The sequence below is a fragment of the Podarcis vaucheri genome (assembly GCF_965113315.1).
Source record: "Podarcis vaucheri genome assembly, chromosome: 10".
Classification (NCBI taxonomy): domain Eukaryota; kingdom Metazoa; phylum Chordata; class Lepidosauria; order Squamata; family Lacertidae; genus Podarcis; species Podarcis vaucheri.
In genome coordinates this window covers 75,750,596-75,765,447 of record NC_138748.1, presented here as the reverse complement: position 1 = coordinate 75,765,447, position 14,852 = coordinate 75,750,596, and the positions used below count along the sequence as shown (strand labels likewise).

The 14,852-nt window shown below is 46.3% G+C and overlaps 3 protein-coding genes across 9 annotated transcripts in view; 1 reads left to right on the top strand and 2 right to left on the bottom strand.

Annotated features, from left to right (window-relative positions):
- LOC309541270 (uncharacterized protein) overlaps positions 1 to 14,852 on the top strand; it is a 174,165-nt gene that overhangs the window by 21,754 nt on the left and 137,559 nt on the right. The window lies entirely within an intron of this gene.
- The window catches only part of LOC309541297 (uncharacterized protein), a 132,911-nt gene that overhangs the window by 19,554 nt on the left and 98,505 nt on the right, over positions 1 to 14,852 (bottom strand). The window lies entirely within an intron of this gene.
- LOC309541370 (uncharacterized protein) overlaps positions 1 to 14,852 on the bottom strand; it is a 113,134-nt gene that overhangs the window by 38,991 nt on the left and 59,291 nt on the right. Inside the window, exons 1-3 of one of the 5 annotated variants that reach the window (XR_014223700.1) lie at positions 9,918 to 10,075; positions 8,858 to 9,030; positions 6,520 to 7,356 (exon numbers count right to left, since the gene is read on the bottom strand). The exons of 1 other annotated variant lie outside the window; for it this stretch is intronic. The gene's annotated coding sequence lies outside the window, so the exon portion shown is untranslated. Of the gene's footprint in view, positions 1 to 6,519; positions 7,357 to 8,857; positions 9,031 to 9,917; positions 10,076 to 14,852 lie in introns of those variants that run through there. 3 more of the 5 variants (XM_082239181.1, XM_082239180.1, XR_014223699.1) reach the window with 3 other exon arrangements.

Genomic DNA, 14,852 nt, shown 5'->3' with positions numbered 1-14,852 from the left:
GCCCCCATTTCCACCCCTAGATCTTCATGAATCACCTTCACATTCCCGCTGACCTCAGGAGGTCCATATGGACTATTTTGGGAGACCCAGATCTACATCTTTTCCAGGGACTGTGGTCTGGGTCAGTCAGAGAACTAGTGACCAAGGCTTGGTGCTTGGGGTCAGCTGAATGGGTGCTCAGGGAAGCTCCTGTTCTTGGAGATGGACCTCTGTCTACATGCCTCACATTGCATGGAGAGAGCAGGAGAAGCAGAAGGAATGAAGATGGCAAATGGGAAACACTCCATCCCAATGGTTCTTTATAATGATGATGTGCTGCCTGATCCTGTGCTTGTCTTCTGACACAGGACTATCCTAATCTGGCACTGAAAAGCAGGATATTCAAGGCGAGGAGATAACTGTACTTAATCGTAGGTAGCCGTGTTGGTCTGACACAGTTGAAGTATAAAAGTAAAAAAAATAGTCCAGTAGCCCATTAGGGACCAACTAAGTTTGTTCTAGGTATAAGCTTTCGTGTGCATGCACACTTCTTCATATAGTGAAGGATAGTAGGAGATGGTAATAGGAGTACCTTTCTGAGAAAAACCCCACCCCACCCTCCCACGATATACAAGGGTCTGGTGACATCTGTGTCAGTGTATCTGAAGAAGTGCGCATGCACACGAAAGCTTATACCTAGAACAATCATAGTTGGTCTCTAAGGTGCTACTGGACTATTTTTAATTTTTTTATTTCAACTGCGTCAGACCAACACGGCTACCTACCTGAATCTAGATGTCATGGGGTGTTGGGGAGCAGTAGTTCCTTTGGTGGGGGACATGTCCTGCACCTTCTGGGGTCATTTTTCCACCCTTGGTCTCCACCCTGCACTCAGCTCAAACGGGTCGTCCGCTACGGCGAAGCGGAGACCCAGACCGGAAAACCACAGGCAGTGATAGCCTGTGGCCGTGGGACTCGGCGGGCACCCTGAGCGCCCCCTGAAACGTTGAAGGGACCCCGTAAGGGGCTCCGGAGCGTGGAAGGGCTGGCGCGGTGCTGTGAGTCGATCGCTCTTTCTGTGGAGTGAAGCCGCAAAGCTGCTGTCGGTGAGCGCTGACCCTTTTCCTGGGACTATTCAGCTATAAAACAACTTCCCGTGAGTAGGTGAAGTTTGATATTCGGGACTAAATTTATTTAAAATTCGGCACTGAAGCGGGAGACGCAACCAGGAAGTCCGTCTCCCGGCACTGTTTAAAGATCAAAAGCAAGGATTTAAACTTTCTAATGCCTTTGGAATTGTGACTTAAAAAGGATTTAATCTGAGCATCAATTGAACTGAGGCGCAGGGAGAAAGCTGCAATTTTACCCCGTTATTTTATCAACTTTACCTTCTTATTATTGGACAATTTTTTTTACCTCTTCTTTTGTGGATTTTCAAAACTACTGAAATCCCGGTAGTCGGGCTGCCAGATCTTTAGAGCTGCAGGACTGTGTGATTTGTTACATTGGACTGATACATTGGATCGTTACACTGAATTGCTACATTGAAGCTGGCACTTTTTAGAGACATTGTAAGTACTTTAAGGTTAACTCTGCTAAGGATAAAGGATCTGGAGGACTTTTGAGACTTTGATGCTGTTTGATATTACCATCAAATTTTAAGGGATTTGGAGCAACCTGGAATGTATGAACAACTTTTCCCCCCTTAGGATATACCTATCTCCCTCTAGAGGAACTTTGAAAATTTGCAACTACTGGGGGTGTTTTTTCCCCATCTGTGGACTTGTGGATTCCCATGGGAATTGCAAAGTGTGAGACTGACCTTGACGCATAGACAGAAGTGGAATGAGTGGGACTGGGAGAACAAGATCAGCCAAAGCCAAGACACAACAACCTAATATAATCTCACAGCTGCGTAGATCATCCGTTCCCATTGTTTCTGTAACACAAGAGGAAGAATGAGAGCAAGCTAGGCCGGAAGGAATGGCCACAGGAGGGGACTCTACTTCGGTATTAGAAAAAATCTTTGAAAAATTAGAAGGCCTGAGTAAACAAGTGACTGAACAATAATCTAAAATTGACCAAAACACAGCTAGTGTTAATAACTTGACTCAACAAGTTAGCTTAAATGCACAATCAATTGGGAAACTACTGGAAGCCACTACAGAAAATCGTAAAGTAGCTGATGAGGCCAAACAGAAAGCAGAGGCGGTGCAAGAGGAAATCAAACCTATGCGCAAACAGATTGATGAACATCAGGAATACCTGTCTATGATAGAATTAAGAAGTAAGGAAAATAATTTGAGATTGAGGGCAGTCCCAGAACTTGAAAAAGGAGACTTAACTGGATATTTGACAAAAGAATTTACAGAATTTTGGCTTTTGGAAGAAGATAAAGACTTTAAAATCGTAAGTGCATTCAGACTTGGAAAAGGAGGGGGAAAGGTAAAGTCCAGGGACTGCCTGATCTCTCTCAGAACGAAGGCAGAAAGAGACAAAATATTGAGTGAACACTTTCAAAAGACCCTTGAAATTCAGGATTTGAGAGTGGAAATCTACAAGGACATCCCGAAACACCTACTGGAACTTAGATCCAGGTACGGAGACCTGGTGAAATTATTGAGAAGCAACAGAATTATTTTTAGGTGGGAGTTCCCCCAGGGACTATCCTTTACCTTCAGGGGGAAGAAGGTGAAAATCAAAACAGCTGAGGACAAGGAGAGATTTTTGAGTGACTACGGAGAAGACCTCCAGAAAGGGACAGAAGAAGATCCAGGAGCCTTAAGACTTGGACCACCAGGGTCTACACCTACACCCTTGGGTTCTGATGACCCGGAGAGAGCGATACCACCACCACCAAAGGGAGAATAGAGTAGTCCAACATGTCGCTGCAACTATTAAGTTGGAATATCCACGGTTTTAACTCCCCAGAGAAAAGAAGGAAGATTTTCCATTTATTAAAAAAGGAACAATTAGACCTCATTTGCCTGCAGGAAACGCACATGATTAGGCTTCACAGGAAAGTGTTAATTAACAAGAGACTAGGTCAAGAATTTATTTCATCTGATAAAGTGAAGAAGAGAGGAGTTGTTATTTATGCAAAAGAAAGCCTATCACCAAAATTTCTTTTCAAAGATGAGCAAGGAAGAATCTTGGCAATTGAAATTCAAATACAAGGAGAAAAATTTTTGATTGTGGGAATTTATGCACCAAATGAGGGGAAATCGGAATTCTTCAAGAAGCTGCAGGAGACAATGTTGGACTATATGGACTATAATAACATCATTTTGATGGGAGACATGAATGGGGTGGTATCTACGAATATGGACAAAGCGCAAAGTCAAAGTGTGACAAAAGAGGGCAGACTACCAAAAACCTTCTTTGAATTAACCGACAATATGGATCTGATTGACATTTGGAGAACAAAGAACCCCTTAGGAAGAGAGGGGACATTCTTCTCTGAAGCCAAAATGACATGGACAAGAAACGACCAAATATGGATAACTAGAGGACTGGCACCCAAGATCAAAAAGGTGGAAATCTGCCCAAAAACCTGCTCCGACCATAATGCAGTAAAGATGGAAATGAAATCAACCTCAACTGGTTCCTTCAGATGGAAGATGAATGACACCTTACTAAGAGATCAAGAGATTGTCAAGAAGGCCCAAAAGAACTTGAGTGATTATTTTGAAGTAAATTTGAAAACAACGGTGGAAAAAAGAGTAATCTGGGACGCAAGTAAAGCGGTGATGAGGGGGTTTCTGATACAACAGAATGCAATAAGAAAAAGAGTTCAAAATGAGAAAAAGGATAAGATCTTGGAGAAAATAAAAGAAGGGGAGAAAAAACTAAGATCGAAACCAAAGTCACAGGAGATTCTGAGAGAAATTAAACTTTATCAAGCACAATATACGAAATTGATAAATCAGGAAATCGAGTGGAAAATCAAACAAATGAGACAAAGGACCTTTGAATCGGCTAATAAATGCGGAAAACTGCTAGCATGGCAGTTGAAAAAGAGACAGAAGTTGAACACGGTTACTAACTTAGAGATTGAAGGGAGAAACATTCAGAACCCTGTGGAGATTAGAAAATGCTTCCAGAGATACTTTAAACAACTATATACCCAAGGGCCGCAGAAAGAGATTGACATAGACCAATTTTTAAGAACCAACGGATTACTAAAACTATCTCAAGAAAATAAAACAATATTGAACTATAAAATAACCGAACAGGAGATTGAAGGTGCCATTCAGAACATGCAATTGGGCAAGTCTCCAGGGCCGGATGGGCTAACCTTCAAGTATTATAAGACTCTGAAAGACTATCTAATTCAACCACTGAAGGAGGTATGTAACGAGATTATGGAGGGGAAGAAGGCACTGGAGTCATGGAAAGAAGCTTTCATCACACTTATACCCAAATCTGAATCTGAAAAGACACAACTTAAGAACTACCGTCCCATTTCCCTTTTAAATGTGGGTTACAAAATTTTTGCAGACATTCTAGCCAATAGATTAAAAAGAGTGCTAAATGAAGTGATTCATAAAGACCAGGCAGGCTTTCTCCCAGGTAGACATCTGTCCGACAACACAAGGAACATTATTGACATTTTGGAGCTATTGCAAATGAACACAAATACAAAAGCAGTGTTGATTTTTATTGATGCGGAGAAGGCCTTTGACAATATTTCATGGAATTTTATGAAGAAGAATCTTAAGGGAATGGGAGTGGGACGGGGTTTTGAAAATGGTATAGACGCAATCTATTCAGAACAAAAAGCAAAGTTAGTTAATAATGTGGTGTCAGAAGAGTTCAAGATAGAGAAAGGAACATGACAGGGCTGCCCTATCTCTCCATTGTTATTTATTTCGGTCCTGGAGGTGCTCCTGAACATGATTCGAAGAGACCGGTTGATTGAAGGAATTCAGGTCGGAGCTAAACAATATAAACTGAAGGCCTTTGCAGATGACCTGGTTTTGACATTACAGGAGGCAGAATCTAGTGCTAAAAGAGTTTTAGAACTGATTCAAGAATTTGGTCGGTTAGCGGGATTTAAACTAAATAAGCAAAAAACTAAGGTTTTGGGGAAAAACTTAACTACTATGGGAAAAGAAAGGTTTCAGAAGGAGACAGAGTTAAATGTGGTTAAAAAAGTGAAATACCTAGGGATTAACATGACGACTAAAAACTTGAATTTATTTAAAGATAATTATGAAAAATGCTGGTCAGAGGTTAAAAGAGACTTAGAAATTTGGTCCAAATTGAAGCTTTCCTTGTTGGGTCGAATTGCTGCTATAAAGATGAATGTATTGCCAAAAATGCTGTTTTTGTTTCAGACTTTGCAGATTGTGGACAGGATGGATTGTTTCAAGAGGTGGCAGAGAGACATTTCTAAATTTGTCTGGCAGGGCAAAAAGCCCAGAATAAAATTTAAGATATTAACTGATGCTAAAGAAAGGGGGGGATTTGCCCTGCCAGACATGAAGTTGTACTATGAATCAGCAGCATTCTGCTGGTTGAAAGACTGGCTACTTCTTGAAAACACTGACATTTTGGATTTGGAAGGGTTCAACAATGCGTTTGGATGGCATGCATATCTGTGGTACAACAAGGTTAAAGCTCACAAAGCATTTAAGAACCATATTGTCAGGAAAGCAGTGTTTAATGTCTGGACAAGATACAAAGACTTATTAGAAAATAAGACCCCAAGGTGGCTGTCACCCATGGAAGCTAAGGCTCTGAAAAGACTCAATATGGAGGCCAAGTGGCCAAAATATTGGGAGATATTAGAAAAAGTTGGAGACATATGGAGATTGCAGAGTTTTGAGAAGTGTGAGATTGGTTACATTACCGTCAAATCAGAGAGGTCTTTAATATGGCCAAAAAAACAGGTTTCCAGGTGGAAAAATCGAAATTAGAAACAGAACTGTTAGAACCTAAACCTAAGGTACTTTCAAGAATGTATAACTTGCTGTTAAAATGGAACACTCAGGATGAAACGGTTAAATCAGCTATGATAAAGTGGGCGCAAGATATTGGTTATAACATTATTTTTGCTGACTGGGAACGGTTGTGGACCACTGGTGTGAAATTCACGGCATGTAATGCCTTAAAATAAAATATTATGAAAATGATTTATAGGTGGTACATGACCCCAGTCAAGCTTGCAAAAATATACCATTTGCCGGATAATAAGTGTTGGAAATGTAAAGAAACTGAGGGAACATTCTTTCACCTTTGGTGGACGTGCCCAAGGGTCAAGGCTTTCTGGGAAATGATCCAGCCAGTGTGGTGTAGTGGTTAAGAGCGGTAGTCATGTAATCTGGGGAACCGGGTTCGCGTCTCCGCTCCTCCACATGCAGCTGCTGGGTGACCTTGGGCTAGTCACACTTCTTTGAAGTCTCTCAGCCCCACTCACCTCACAGAGTGTTTGTTGTGGGGGAGGAAGGGAGAGGAGAATGTTAGCCGCTTTGAGACTCCTGAAGGGGAGTGAAAGGCGGGATATCAAATCCAAACTCTTCTTCTTCTTCTTCTATAATGAATTGAAAAAGGTATTTAAATATACCTTCCCTAAGAAACCAGAGGCCTTCCTCTTGGGCATTGTCGGCCAAATGGTGTTAAAGAAGGACAGAACTTTCTTTATGTACGCAACAACAGCAGCAAGAATACTCATCGCAAAAGACACAAGATTTGCCCACTTTGGAAGAATGGCAGATGCAACTGATAGACTATATGGAATTGGCAGAAATGACTGGCAGAATCCGAGACCTGGGAGAAGAGTTAGTGGAAGAGGACTGGAAGAAATTTAAAGACTACCTGCAAAAGCATTGTAAACTGTATGAATGTTAAAATGATGCAAGATATAAAGATAATATGGCATTAGTGACTTAGTCGAAAGGAGTAGGCAAGGAATGTTCCATAAGAATAAGGGTGAAAAAAGCTAGAATAATATTATGTCAAATATAAATAAGTGGAAACAAGGGGGGGGAATGGAGACATAATAATTGAAATGTATAATATAGAATAAGATTTGAAAGAGGAAAGGTACTGCTGAATATGATCGTGTAAAAAGGAACACAGAAAAGGGAGATGTGAGGGAGTCTGGAAAGAGGGATATGAAAAAACTTTAGTAAGAAATTGGATTTGTATGTTTTATATGTCTTTCTTCTTCTTCTTTTTTTCTCTTTAGATGTGCACTGTATTTTTATGTGTTTGTTTGAATGGGACACTGTTTTTTCTTATTTCTTGTGTACGGTTGGGGATGTCTTTTTTAATTCTTAAAAATCTTAATAAATATCTTTTTAAAAAAAGAAAAGCTGATGGGTCTCAAATCCTTGGGGGGCTGGGGAATTCTGCTGCACCTGAAGTCAAGCCCTGGTGGATGGAGAGGAGGAGAACAACCGTGAATCCCACAGTCCAGAAGGCAGATTCTGCCCGTGCGGAATAGGAAAGAGAAGGGCAGATGGGGCACGTCCACCTGGAGGCTTGTTATCTAGTCCTAGGGTTACTCTGACATTGAATTATATATGAATTACAGTATTGAAATGCGCCTGCTCCCACTTCCTATTCTGATATTACTCTACTCTGCTTGTCTGTTTCTTACTTGAGAGCTGTTTTGGTTTGCTAAGTCAGGGTTTTACTGCGAGTTACATTTTTGCTATCTTTTTGGATCCTGTCATGCTTATCTGTCTTCAGTAATAAATTTCTCAGCTGATTTTTTTTTTCTGCCTCTGAGTGTTTTCTCCTACTCTGCTATCTATACATCGATCATTATGGAGGAGCAAGATCTGCAACCTCAAGCCCTCAACAGCCTCGTCCCTGTGGACCTGAAGGAGCATCTTCACCCCCATCGTTCAGTCCGGACAGGGAGGTCCTCCTCCGAGGGTCTTATGCTGGTTCTCTTGCTGTTAGAAGTGAAGTTCCAGGGAACCAGGCAGAGGGCCTCCTGCCCCATGGAATGCCCTCCCTTCAGAGGGCAAGGAAGGAGGCAACCATCTGACATTTAGAAGACAGCTGTATCAGGAGGTTTTTAATGTTGGATGTTTTACTGTCTTGTATATGTACTGTAGGGACGCTGGTGTTGTTGTGGGTTAAACCATAGAGCCTAGGACTTCCTGATCAGAAGGTTGGCGGTTCATATTCCCGTGACGGAGTGAGCGCCCGTTGCTCGGTCCCTGTTCCTGCCAACCTAGCAGTTCGAAAGCACATCAAACTGCAAGTAGATAAATAGGTCCTGCTCTGGTGGGAAGGTAAAGGGCGTTTCCGTGCGCTGCTCTGGTTCGCCAGAAGCGGCTTAGTCATGCTGCCCACACGACCCGGAAGCTGTACGCCGGCTCCCTCGGCCAATAAAGCGAGATGAGAGCCGCAACCCCAGAGTCGGCCACGACTGGACCTAATGGTCAGGGGTCCCTTTACCTTTACCTATATGTACTGTAAGCTGCCCAGAGTGGCTGGGGGGGGGGAATACTAATACTAGAACTTCTAGAGTGGTACCTCAGGTTACAGATGCTTCAGGTTACAGACGCTGCTAACCCAGAAATAGAACCTTGGGTTAAGAACTTTGCTTCAGGATGAGAACAGAAATCGTGCGGTGGCAGCAGGAGGCCCCATTAGCTAAAGTGGTACCACAGGTTAAGAACAGTTTCAGGTTAAGAATGGACCTCCAGAACGAATTCAGTTCTTAACCTGAGGTACCACTGTACTATTATTATTATTATCGTGTGATTTTTTGTAGTTATTTTGGAATTCGTACTGCAATATCAGCTCAAGAAATGTTATGGGTGGAGAAAATCACAGGGTTGCCGTAAACTATAATCCCACCCACAAACTCTCATTCACACACAGTCTGTAAATTTGGGAATGACACACACCTCACCTGTGCTAATACTGGCAGTCTTTGGCCTGCACAGGCACACCCGGTGTGTAGAGCCTCCAGCCCCAGGCACTGTCTATCATGAAAATGGCTCCTTTGACTGGGAAGATTCATGCAGTCGCTGTCATCGGATGATGATGGATTGTATCTCAGCTTGTCAGTCACTCTAGCATTGCCTACAAAGAATAAGAGGAACAGAAATGCTTTGGAGGTGCAACTTCTGTATCAATCCTGAGAGCCATTCCATGGACTCTGCACCCCTGTTTCTGAGGACAGGTGTACATTATCCTCATCCTCAGTGGAAAAACAATAAAGATGGAAGCCTGAGAGAGAGGAAAAGCTTTCTTGCTGCTTCCTGGGTGGGATGGCGGAAACCAAGAGCCGCTTCTGAGAAGGCCTCTCCCCTCCCCTCTTCCCCTCGGGATTTCCTCTCCTCTCCAGGGGACCAATGGTTGGACTGGGCAGAATCACTGCGTCTGGACAGGGCAGGGGCTTATGGGGTGGGAAGAGGATGGAGATTGCAGGAAAATAGGGGTGGGGGGACAGAACCCCCACTTTCCAGGGATCCCTCTCTGGTCGCCTTGAAGGGGGGGCATTCCTGGGTGGGAGGGAGAAGCCAAGGCGGCCCCTCCGGAGATTCCCCAAGGAAGGCACGATGGAGACCCCCCCAAGAGTGGTCTTCCTATCTCCCCCCCTGCCAATGCTGCCTTCCCTCCTCCCCCCATTCCTCGACCCCCTCCCTCTCTCCCGGAGTCTCCCCTGCACCCAAAGGCCCCCTTGGCTCGGGTCACCCCTCGCCCTGCGCGCCACACCTCTCCATTCCCGGCCCCCCCGACAGGAGCAAGGGAGGGACAGGGGGGTCTCTATCCAGGCGCCTCCCTCACCCCTTAACCCTTTCCTGGCCCGCTTCTCTCCGCGCCCCAGGGAGTCCTCGTGGGTGGGCGCCCCATCTCCGCCCCTTCGCAGCACGCGTGCCGGGATCCAGGCCCCACGGAAGGCGCTTGGGGAGCTGGAGGGGTCTCTGGGTCCTTTTCTCCCCTCTCCCCCCCCCGGACCCCTTTACCTCTTTGTCCTCGCTCCGATTCTCATTTCCTTCCTGCAACATCCACGTTGGGCGGGGATCCTCCTCTTCCCATCCTCCTCCCCTTTCCGAAAGCGCCTCCCCCCCCCCCCCGATCTACGCCGCAGAGCAGCAATCCGGCGAAGAAGCTCTACTTGCGAGAGAAGGAGGCAGCTTGGGAGGGGGGCTCCCCCCCCTCATTTCCAGAGCGAAGCCGGATTGGAGGAGGAGGAGGAACAATGTATTGGGGGAGGGATTTGGGATTGTGGGGGCGGGGTGAGAGGAGGATGTGCCGGGAGGGGAGGGAAAGAATTGAGCGGGGGGGGGAGGAGGAGGAGTAGAAATCCCCCCCCCCGTCTTCCTTCTGGGGATCAGGAGAGGGGGAGGGGCTGATCCCGACAATCCAACAGCGAAGTCACAAAATGAGTTCTGCATTTAAATCAGATCAGACTCCGAGTTCGTGTTTTGGCAACATGACAAGTCTGTCTGTCCGTCGGGATGCCTGAGGATTCCTGCTCGCTGCCTTTTCCCGGCCAGCCTGAGAGATCACTGGAAAGGGAGGATTTCTTGACTCCAGAATCCATCATCGCAGACCCCTTTCATTCAGGCCTAGAGATCTGCTCTTTGGACCAGTCTGCTTGGATCATGTGGATCATCAATGGATCATATGAATCATCACTGGATCATCCATGATGTCATACCCGTCTCACGGGGGGGGGGCTCAGGATGAATCTCCTGCCGCGTGACTGGGGGAGTCTGGGGGTGACGGGGGTCAGACAGGGCTGCTGTTTTGCTCTCCTTACTATTTCAGCTCAGGTTTTACTGAAATGGGTGGATTCATTGAGGAAACGGGGCTACGTTGCAAAGAGGCCAATGTGTGTACTTTGTTACCACCCAGTGAGTTGTGTTGCAAAGGCCATTTGCAGAAAGGCTCCTGTTGTATCACCTGCGGCCACATGCCGGAGTTTGGGTCTTTTTGTGGAAATGTGTCTGTGTAAATGCACTTATCCCCTTGCGTTTATAATGGCAAGACATTAAATCCCATGAGATGTGCAAACTGGCTGCTTTTGGAAGCACCACTCTGCAGCCCTGCCTGTTGCACGCTTACTTAGGAGTAACCCCTACGCCGTTCCATCTGATGCACGCTTACTCAGAAGTAAGTCCCCATAGTCGCCTTTGGCTGGACTTGACCATCCAGGGGTCCTTTACCTTGGGTAACAGGGGCCAGCCCCCGGCTGCAGCCCCAGCCCCCGCTGGCTGGTCACATCTTCCACGCCAAGAAACTGGGCAGAGCCTTTAGGAGCCTCTGGCTGAACCTGCTGCTCTTCTCCCTGGCACCGCCATCTCCACGCAGGTGCCCCCGAGGCAGGTTGGCCTGCAGTTCCCCTCAGTGCCAGCCAGCACGATGCCTGCACTCAGAACACCTGGAGGGCACTGGCTGAAGTCTGGGAGCCCTCGGTGCCAATGCGCAGCTGCTTTGCTTTTCCTCCGCCTGGCGGACATCAACACAGCACCCTACAGGGGGGTGGTCTCTTGTTCAGATGCCCTCCCTGGGGAAGAGTCGTTGGCCACAGGAAAGTGTGCCAGGAGGGGCCATTGAGAGGTCAGTCTGGCACAGCCAGTGGGGAGAGTGCCTTCCTTGGGTGGGGTGGGGGGAGCGTGGATGGCCCCCTGCCTGTGATGCTTAGCTGAGATTCCTGCTATGCTGGGGGTTCAACTAGATGACTCAGGAGGGCCCTCCCTACTTTACAGTTAGAAGCCCCCGCACTGCCCCCTCCACCCCACCCAGATGGGACTCTCTGGTCCAACCCCACAAGGCCATTCCTCTGTCTGGACGGGGAGGAGGAGATAAGGTTTGCCAGCACTGCAGCCCCTAACTTTCAAGCTGGGGCAGAGATGCAGATGCTCCGGGGTCTGGGCTGGCCACAGGCACCCATGGGCGTGGAGGTTGAGCCTTTCTTTGGGGGGGGGGAGTTACAGAAAAATCTAGGTGCGAGGCTGCTCAGTCCCCCAGCTCGTCGGGCTGAGCCCTTCGGGTCCCTGCGGAATAAAGGAAGGAGTCCAGCCAACCGGAGCAAATAAAGAGAGATTGCAAGGAGAGAGATTGCAAGGAGCTCCAAAGGGACTTCTCCAAACGGGCTGAATGGGCCGAAAATACAGTTCATTGTCAATGAGATTAAAGTGATGCATGTTGGGACAAAAAAAACCCTACGCCCATTAATATCATGTACAGGTTCATGGGTCTGAACTGGATTTCTCTGTGTGCTCTGGGCCACCTCATGAGAAGAGAAGACTCCCTGGAAAAGACCCTGATGTTGGGAAAGATGGAGGGCGCAAGGAGAAGGGGATGACAGAGGACGAGATGGTTGGATGGTGTTCTTGAGGCTAGCGGCATGTCCATGGGGTCACGAAGAGTCGGATACAACTAAACGACTAAGCAACAACAACAAGTGTGCTCTGGGAGACCAGGGGAGAGGGGAGCTGGTCGCAGCAGGAGGGGGGGGTCTCCCTGGATGCTTCAGCAGCCGGCCTTCTCTGGGTCTCCTGGCCCCCTCCTCTCCCCTCTCTGAGCCTAAACTGCTCTCTGCCCCAGCCTCTTCCTGCTCACCAAACCCTGTTTCCTCCTCAGCTTGCAACACCTCCCCTCCCGTTCTGCTCCCTTTCCCCCCTCTTTCTGCTCACTGCCAACCCCCCACCAGTCCCCAGGATCTACGCCTTCTTCCCTTGTAGGTCCCCCAACTTCCCCCCCCTGGCACCCAGCTGTTCCATGACAGCAAAAGCAGAAACAACAGTAAAATCAGTATGATAGCAATATGATCTGTGGGCCTCTGGTAGGAAAACTCTCTTGCAGCATGTCTGAATAAAAACTTCTGGGACTATGGAAAAATACTACCTTCCCCAAACCCCAGAATAAGGAGGAGCTCTGGGGTTGCCCCATGGGGTTCAAGAGTGAAGATGGGCCCATCAGGAGACTTCCCGGGTCCCTGCAGCCCCTCCGTTCCCCTCTTGCAATTAGGCTTGGGGGGAAATCACCCATTAACTTACAGTATTATCAGTTTTCTTCAGAATGCTTAGGAGGCAGGGATGAATTTCTGGTGAAGAATCAGTGCTTGGAGATCATGCGGTGGGGGATGACAGAGTTTGGTGCAAAAACTGTCTTGCATGCTTGAGTAGAGCAACTCCAGGGTAGGGGCCAAGTAGCAGCAGGGTAGGGGCCACGTGCAGAGCAAGTCCCACACTGAGGTCAAAAACACACAGAGAGGCAGCAGGACTTCTTCAGTAATAGTTTACTGAGCTTTCAAAGCATACAGTTCTCACTGGGTCCCCAGTGAGGCACAAAACTTGGCTCCTGAGAGCAAATCCAGTTTCAGCAATAGAAAAATACAGCACACAGGATATCCAAGTCAGGCACACACACCGGCAGAAGGGAGCAAGGGAGGAAAGAGGCTGGAAGGACACAGGGCAGTGGAGGTGTGTCTTTCGCTTCCTGTCGTCTGGGAGGGAAGTCAGGAACTCGGCATCTGCAGGGGCTTCACGAAGAAAAGCTTTCTGCCAGCTGCTTCCAGGCAAATGAGCATCCCAGAAATCCAGATTCACCAACTCCCCCTCACTATCAAAAGGTACCTTACATCTAAAATTATACTCACTAGAGTGAGACGTTACCTTCATTATTTCATTACTATACAGATTTACATATAAACAGCAGAACCACAAATACATGACATGCTTTTAAAATGGATTTTCTGCTGAGTTCATTGCTGTGAACAAAAGAGTGGACTCTGAAAGGAACATGTCCCACACTCCATACATCTAAATGGGTTCTCCCCTCTGAGTCCTTAGATGTTCCTTAAACACTCCATTATAACTAAAGCACTTTCTGCAATCTTTCCCTTTAAACAGCTTCTCCTCTTTGAGGGTTGATGGGTTTGTAGGGTGTCAGCTGTTAAAGTTCTTCCTGTCCATGAGTCTGTGGATGTAGGACTTCCACTAGGACTGAACCTCTGTCTACTTGACATTTATAGGGTTTCTCTCATGTGGGAGTTTGTTGATGTAAATCAAGGGTTCCACTCGGACTGAAGCTCCTTCCAAACTCCATACATTTAAATGGTTTCTCCCCTGTGTGAGTCAGATGATGTCTTCTAAGGCTTGCATTGAAACTGAAGCTCTTTGTATTGATGGAAGAGATTCATAAAGACCAAGCGGGCTTTCTCCCGGGAAGACACTTGTCTGATAATTTGAGGAACTTAATTGATATTTTGGAAAAACTAGAAGTGAATATAAACACTAAAGCAGTTCTGATATTTGTGGGTGTGGAGAAAGCTTTTGACAATATCTCTTGGAGTTTCATGAAGAAGAACCTACAGGGGATGGGGGTAGGCCAAGGTTTTGAAAATGGTATAGGTGCAATATACTCTGAACAAAAGGCTAAATTAATTGTAAATAATGTGGTGACGGAAGAATTTAAGATAGAAAAAGGGACACGACAGGGGTGCCCAATCTCCCCACTGCTTTTCATATCGGTCCTGGAGGTTCTGCTGAATATGATTAGAAGGGACCGGTTGGTTAAAGGTATACAGGTCGGAGCCAAACAGTACAAACTGAGAGCATTTGCAGATGACTTAGTATTGACGTTCCAGGAGCCAGAATCTAGTACTAAAAGGGTTTTAGAATTAATTCAAGAATTTGGTCAAGTGGCAGGATTTAAACTGAACAAGCTAAAAACTAAGGTTTTAGAGAAAAAATTAACACCAATTGAAAGAGAGAGGTTTCAGAATGAGACAGGCCTGACTGTGGTTAAGAAAGTGAAATACTTGGGGATTAATATGACAGCCAAAAATGGGAACTTATTTAAAGATAATTATGAAACATGTTGGACAGAAGTGAAAAAAGATTTAGAAATCTTGTCAAATTTGAAGCTTTCACTGTTGGGTCGTATTG